Genomic DNA, 7,526 nt, shown 5'->3' with positions numbered 1-7,526 from the left:
TAATCTCACTAATTTTTCGGCATTTTGAATCACTTAGAAGATGTGATGTAGGCTAGTCCAATATATTTGCAAATCACGCGAAGACTTGCATATGAATAAGCAGCCTTCTGTAGGAAGATAAAACTTAAGTAGAGGATATTGTCGCTCCAACACTATTTTTCCATTTAAGGCGATGAGTAGATGCTACAATGTAATAGGTAATTTATTTCACTGTCAAGTCTGTAAGAAAATAAGATTAAAGTTTTTCAATGCCATATTCCAAATTAACATTTAATATAATATGAACTAATTTATTAAGGATACTATTCAGACTCATGTGAAACAATGATAAGTCTTTAAGAGTTTAATCTGTATTTGGGGCGGATTTAAGTTAGTGGTTTTCTCACCATATTCTGTTACAACTAGTTAAACACCATTATTGGCTCATTGAAAATGTAAATCGATTTAATCAATTTAACAATTGGTTATTAACCTTTATTGGAAAATCAAATAGCAGAGGATATTATTCTGTTTTGCAAAGAACAATAAAAATCAAAATTTCAAAAGTTGTTAATGAAGAACAAAACGTAACATGTTTTACGACTGATGCTTTTCGTGTATAAAAGGAGGAATGGAAGCTGATATCGCCAGCATTCAACAACAGAAGATCTGATTACGAGTCTAGTCTTAGATTCCTAAATACCATCAACATGCAGTACATCCTAATGTTCGTCCTTGTTGTTCTTTGTATGGTAAGTATTATATATGCAGTAGTATTTCATTTGAAACATTAGACAATAAAGTACGGATTAAGAATTCGGAATTCAAGTTAGAAAATATTTCAAAAGAGCAGAGTTAGTTTAGGTAGTCAATTCGTGTTGGAACTTTCAGAGAAAACCATGTTGTTCTTTAATGGGTATTTGTTGAACAAAACAAGAAAACTAACCTGTCAAACATAAAATTGAGCAAATAATGATTTGTAAATTTAAAGTCCTCATTACATAGCAACATTACTTCCTAATTTTTAGTAGTATCTGGGAAAAAGAGGAAATAAGAAAATAATTTGCGGAGTTGTTGTTTGAAGAAAATACACACTCACTTCTTTAAATGAAAGAAATTTATTAGTTAATGTATTTTTCGCGTTATGTATATAATGAATGATTTTTAAACCGTTCTTAATATGAAAATTCGAAACATGGATTATATATAAGTAATCGAAATACAGGAAATTAAGGAACCAATACTAACAAGAAAAGAGAAGTGGAAGATGTAAAAGTTTCAAACAGATAGAGTAAGTTTGAAAACAATGCAATTACTACTCTTTGCAAAGTGAGACTACATCTCAGAATGAAGCCAAAACTTCAACTTTCAGTAGCGTACTTACCAGAGACGTGTAAAACGGATTTGGTATGTCATGCCATACACAAAGCCAGAGATGTATTAGTTCAGAAACAATTCTTAGTTTATCAATAGCAGCGGAGATATAGCTGATTCTAGAGACATTAATCATATTTCTTTAAGTATTGAAACATAACATGGACACTTTGTAAATGTAACAATCTTACATCATCTTACGTCATGCAAAAATTGTTTATTACTAAATGTCATATATAGTATTGTAGCTATCGAGAGTAGCAATCGCTCGATGTGTAAGCGACTGTTGAGAACTTTCTGAATAAATATTATACACGAGCAAACACGGAATGTAATGAACCTGAAAAATTGTACACTATGACAGAATGTAATTGTGATGAGGAACAGAAGTATTCTGCACTTTTTTCCTGTATTACCAGGCTTTGATATGACTGCTTACAGAAACAGGTTTCGTTCTAAAGAGAATTTTGTAAACACTTACACACATACAGTAACCTTACCAGACACCAGCAAAATACTATGTGGTCAGATAAGATGTTACGAAGACCTTATTATATTGATCTCTATGTCCCAGAAACTTTATAATTTTGTTTCTGCTTTTTGACAAAATTAACTTCTCTTTAAAATAATTAATACGGTGGATAATACCTGAGAAATGTGAAAATGTATCGTTTCCAAGTGGAGATAGTAAAAGATAATCACATGCGGTAAACACGATTGACGTACTGGTAAAAGTAGTGCGAAAGTCGCGCATTGACAACCAAATAAAGACAGTACCAAGCACTGATATTAATTGGCAACGCATGTGCTATGTATATATATAGCATCGAGGTACGAAGAGTACTCACCAACAAAAAAGCAAAGAAGTATTCCTGAAAAATGCGCTAAATAACCCTTATATAAAATAAGGAATTGGTCACGTTACATTCTTAGTCTGTTTCCTTTCCATATTCGAGAATGAACGTTTACTATTACAATAACATACTTTTCATTTAATCATGTGCTAATGTCGGAAGGTAATTTCTGGAATATTTTTCTCAAATCTTCTATCATGTTTACTGAAATATCATACAACCCTCTTAACTAAGATTCTAGAGTCACAAGTTAATCATGTATATTGATTATTATACATAAAGCCATAATATACTTAAAAACTCTTGTAAAATAATTTTATCCTATTTTTTGTTAAATCTGCGTTAATTGGGGATGTAGACATTCAGCGTAGCATGCATAACTTATACTATATGTATTAAGTAAATGTTGTAAAGTTTTAAAAAGAAAATTTCAAAATTAGAAGAAAATTACATATTTTTCAATAATACTTTCCTCTAAGGTATAGTACGGAAGTTATCTTTCTTAAAAGAAGTTTAAAATGGCATTCTTTATTTCAAGATACTTTTCAAAGCTACTCTTGAATAGCTTGAAATTTGTTTATTACACAAATCTTCAGAAGTTTCAGCCGCTTAAAATAAATTTCTTTAGTTTACTGAACGAAATAATTCAATGTTTATTGGTTCTGGCTCATTATATTTGGGTACTACGTAGATTTCGACATGCAGCGTTTAATTATGACATTTCGTATTATGATTCAAGCAAAACAAATTGAGTTTTAAAATGATTTTGAATTAGTTACATTTATTAAATAAGAACAAACAACTTAAAACTAATTGGTTTAAAGGGTTGCATTGGATTTAAATTGAAGGCGTCAAACGTAACAGGAATATACTTTTTATTTGAATATATCTTCGAATAATTACTATTAGTACTGCATGTTTTAACATAAGTAGTCGCTTTTCTCACAATCATGTTTTGTAGTAAAGGTGAATCTCATTTATCGACTACATTATGCCAAAAATATTTGTGCATATTTTGATCTAATTCCACACATAATATTAATATAGTTTCACAGTTTCGTCCCGTAAAGATGTACCACTTTAATATTCGTACAAGTGAATATTTTTTGTGTAGTGGAGGAAAGTTTACTTATGTTCCTTAATTAATTTAATAAACTTTATTGAAACAACTTCTCAATAGCAGGTGCTTATTAGACATATGTTATCAATCTATTATATTTTTCAGATACTTCACATTATTACTTATTTGAGAGTATGTTTAGTATTTTGAAAACATGTGCTAAAATATATATTCTGAACCAATATAGATTTAAGATCCTTTGCATATTGAAACGTTGGAAAAATTGAATACCAATTACTTAAATTACCTCAAGGAAATCTTAAATTGATTTAAAGACTTTATTTTTGTCAAATAATGTAAAATAGATTCTTCTGAGACAGGTAAACGTTCCTTCTTAATAAAAAATAAACTTTTTTAAAGTTTTGAGAATCAATGACGTTTTCAAGATAATGTGTTTACTTCCTATTCCAATGTATGTCTAAATTACGTGTCCTGTAAAATTAGTTAATTTTAATATTCAATACGAAGATTAGTAGATTTAAATGTTCATGACATCTTTTATATTTCTTTTCAGGTTGGGGCTCTAGTAGGTATGTATAGAAAAAATATAGCTTAATAATTATTATAACTTTTGTTTTACTAACTATTTCTCATATATTAAGGTTAAGGCTTAGAGATTCAAGCATAAAATCTTAAATAATGAATTATCAATTCCTATTCAACTCTCGACAACCACGAGGGCAATTTTCTATACTAAAATTGGATATACAAATTTGAAATACAAAGAGTTTCGACAGTAGTAAAGCAATTTAATAAGGTTATAAATTTTAGATGATAGAAGAAAAAATCCAGCAAATTTTGAAATATATATTGAAACTTACACATTTCTTTGAAGCCAGTTGCAAGTTGCTGTTTTACGTTGTTCTGAGCTGTTTGGTCTCTTATACAGTACTCAGTATGATTTTTTGTTTGAGTTGGTAAAACTTCCGTCTATGTGTTTGCTCCTGTAATTGTTCGAGACTGCTCTGCAGTCGCAGTATCAGCAATAACACAAGATACTCTCCAACAAGTATAGGGACTATTTTACGGCTATGGTATGCAGTGCATCAGTGATACTCCTAGTGAGAGCCAAGTGAGTCAATAACTTTAATCTAGCACTAATGAAAAATTTAAGTTTTGATGTATATTGTAAATTTTGTTTTAATACTGTTCATTTATATACAAGTCACTATTTGTGAAACCTTTATATTATAGTTGTAAAGCACGAACTTTTACAAGGAAGATCATATTCGCAATAACATTTTTTGAGATCAGCCAGTACGGTAACTCCTATAGATTGCAAGAGTTAATGAAATTGCAAGAACATTACAGCCTAAATTATATTAAATCAACGCATTTTATCAAATTTTAAATGTTTGCAATAGTTGTATTTTTAAAAAAGAAAATTTATATAGGTGAATTTGACTTATCATAAGATTGTTCAAAGTATCTCTATTAATTAAATTACAAAGCTTGTATAGGATTTATTAGTTCAATTACTTGTTGAAAATATACTGAGAAATGTAATTCCAAATTTTATCAATGCCAAATTTGTTTCTCCGCGCAATGGCCCACTTGTAACTAGTCCTTCAATATCATTTATCAAAAGGTATTACTTGAAGGTATTACAAATTTGCTTGAAACCAGTTAAATCAGATGAACAATTAAATTATTTATAGTGAGAAATTGGATCTAGATAATAGATCACATTTACAATTAAAACAAAATTGTAATTCATCTCGTTAATACGCTAAATTAATCAATTAATACTACAATACAAATTAAATATGTGAGTTTACTAATTTGGTTTCTCTGAACTACAGATTTAAATTATATACCTAGGTAAACGCTGTCGCAGAAAAGATAAGACTAATTCCTGTATAGAAAAACAACAACCTCCATTTACAAATGTACAAATTAAAAATTCGTTTCATTAGATTCCGATTGAGATTGGAATTAGTACTCTAAAACCTCTTAATGTGCAGCAGTTAAAAGACAAGCATGTGCATGGACTCCTCCAAGAATCATTACAATTAAACTAAAATCTCACGAACCAAACAATATTTAACGCGAATACGTTATATTGAGTAGACTTACTTCTCTTTCTTCTTCAAAATTGGCACCATAGACAGCTAAACAAGCGTCCATACACTCATGTCACGTTGTGAATATCTTTTAAAATTCGTCATCAGGTAGCAAATTGAAGAACACTTGCCTAACGGTAGTCACTTCTTTGTTGGCCATAAAATGATGTTCACGTTAAGCAGTGTTAATGTGGAAGTATCCGAAGGCCGCAGGGTGATAGATTCGGACAGTATGCTACATGCGGGAATATGCATATTTTTCTCTTAACTTCCAAAATCCGACGTGGTTTGCTTACATTCCTTATGGTGGTGAAATGAACGAAATCCTCTAGTAGGACCTATGGTTTGCTAAGTGTTGGCACAAACTCTCGATGATCCCTCGGAATTACACTAAATTTACAGTTTGACTGAGGGATAAAATATGTTGATGTAGTGTGCGCCTTCGATCTCAAACTGGCACCTTACCAGCACTCTTCTGTTGCCACACTTACTTGATGCTAGGCGACTGTGGTGATTTCCACGTGCTGTTTTCTTATTTTGTAAGCGGGTCAAAATCATGGATCGGATTATCCGTGTTTCATCAGCAGGCATAATTTGACCCAGAATGATAGGATCATGTTGTATACGTCTTCTGGCAGCTGCATCTATTCTGAAGTAGAAAATGCGGTGCTCATTTTAAAATGATCACATGAAATTGGTGGTTGGTGTGCTTCCAAATGCCCAAACGTGGAGTTAGTGCTCTTACAGACATCTGCCTATCTGAAGAATAATTGCTGCAACAGTATTCACTTGCGTCTCATTAATCAATGACAGTGTTTGTCTAGGATACGGAAGTACAGCGCGCTTTCTCGAACAACACGTAATCGTACATTGTGGCTCTGCTCATTTTGTTTTGAATAACATATATCTGTTGAAACATTGCACATGTTTGCACAGCGCTTTTCTGTAAACGCCAAGAAAAGTGTATGGCATGTCGCTGTTGATTTGTAATGGGAAAACACTGTTACATACATAAACTTGGAAAAGTAAACGAACCATGAGCCACATAAGTTAACACACCTATTCACTAACATTTCTCAGAAACGTATCACAAGTTACTTCCGATAGATAATTAATGATCCTACTCAACGAGACTTTTACCAAAATCATAGTCAGTGTTGCCAAGCCAGAGATAATCTGTCTCACCTTCTCTGGGGCAACCTTTGTATCTAAAGTTATCGTTCGAAATGGAATGAGTATTTAGTTGTGGCTCTTACTAAGTTCACTAAAAGCTTCTTTGTTTTAAGGTTAGCTCAGCTTACACAGAATTAAAATTATAAAATGCCCAAGACTACCTGAAAAACGTTTCTAATAAGCTACAAATCGACTTCAAAACTTTCTCGTAGATTTAAAATTCGGGTGTACAGTCTATGATTTCATAATAATGGACTATCGAAAGTATCAGAGGTTTGAGGGGACCATTTGGCACACTTTCTAGAATTTCGGTATAGTTAAATTGGTCGAATATCATTCAAAAAAATTCTGAAGTGAGGAGATGGGATTAGCCAGGACCCTTACAGCTGGTAGTAAATTTATGTGACATTTTAATTAATAATGTTACAATAGAGAAAAATACGCCGAAAATGTATCATTGTTTTGTATTAAAGTTATAAAAAATATATTTACATTAATATTTCTGGTTGTTACGTTTTACAGAAGCTCAGGTCGCTGTCGGCTCGGCTGTTGCTGGATTTGCCCCACCTCCACCACCTCCTCCAGCAGCTGCTGCTGCTTCTGGAGCCGCTGCAGCTGGAAAGAAGTAAACGGTACTCGTAAACTAAGAAGAACAAACGAGAAACAAGAAGAGCACTGTCATGTATTTAATCAGACATTTAAATATTCGAAAAACCTTGCTAACTGTAAAATTCAGCTTTTCTAAAGAAAAATGTTGAATGCTCTAAGTAATAAAATCATGCTTAAATAGCAAGAATTGGCTTAGTCAGTTTTAATACAAGTATTATATACTACAACCTTACATATTTTTGTGTCACTGTTAGTTTAACGTGCTACACTGTTTAACTAAGTGAGCATTATGCAGAGTCGTTCTGACGCTTGATTAGTGACATATTAAAATTCGACTAAAACATGATTTCTGCA

General features: G+C 31.8%; 1 long non-coding RNA gene across 1 annotated transcript; it reads left to right on the top strand.

Annotated features, from left to right (window-relative positions):
• Positions 1-606: 606 nt before the first annotated feature.
• LOC145683262 (uncharacterized) lies at positions 607-7,298 on the top strand. The gene is made up of 3 exons (XR_014130988.1): positions 607-731; positions 3,842-3,857; positions 7,086-7,298. It is a non-coding gene; the product is annotated as an uncharacterized LOC145683262 (long non-coding RNA).
• The last annotated feature ends 228 nt before the right edge of the window (positions 7,299-7,526 follow it).

Source organism: Thermobia domestica, chromosome 4, assembly GCF_964235325.1.
Source record: "Thermobia domestica chromosome 4, izTheDome1.hap1.1, whole genome shotgun sequence".
NCBI lineage: Eukaryota > Metazoa > Arthropoda > Insecta > Zygentoma > Lepismatidae > Thermobia > Thermobia domestica.
The sequence above is the reverse complement of the archived record's forward strand: the minus strand, read 5'-3'. Positions and strand labels throughout refer to the sequence as shown.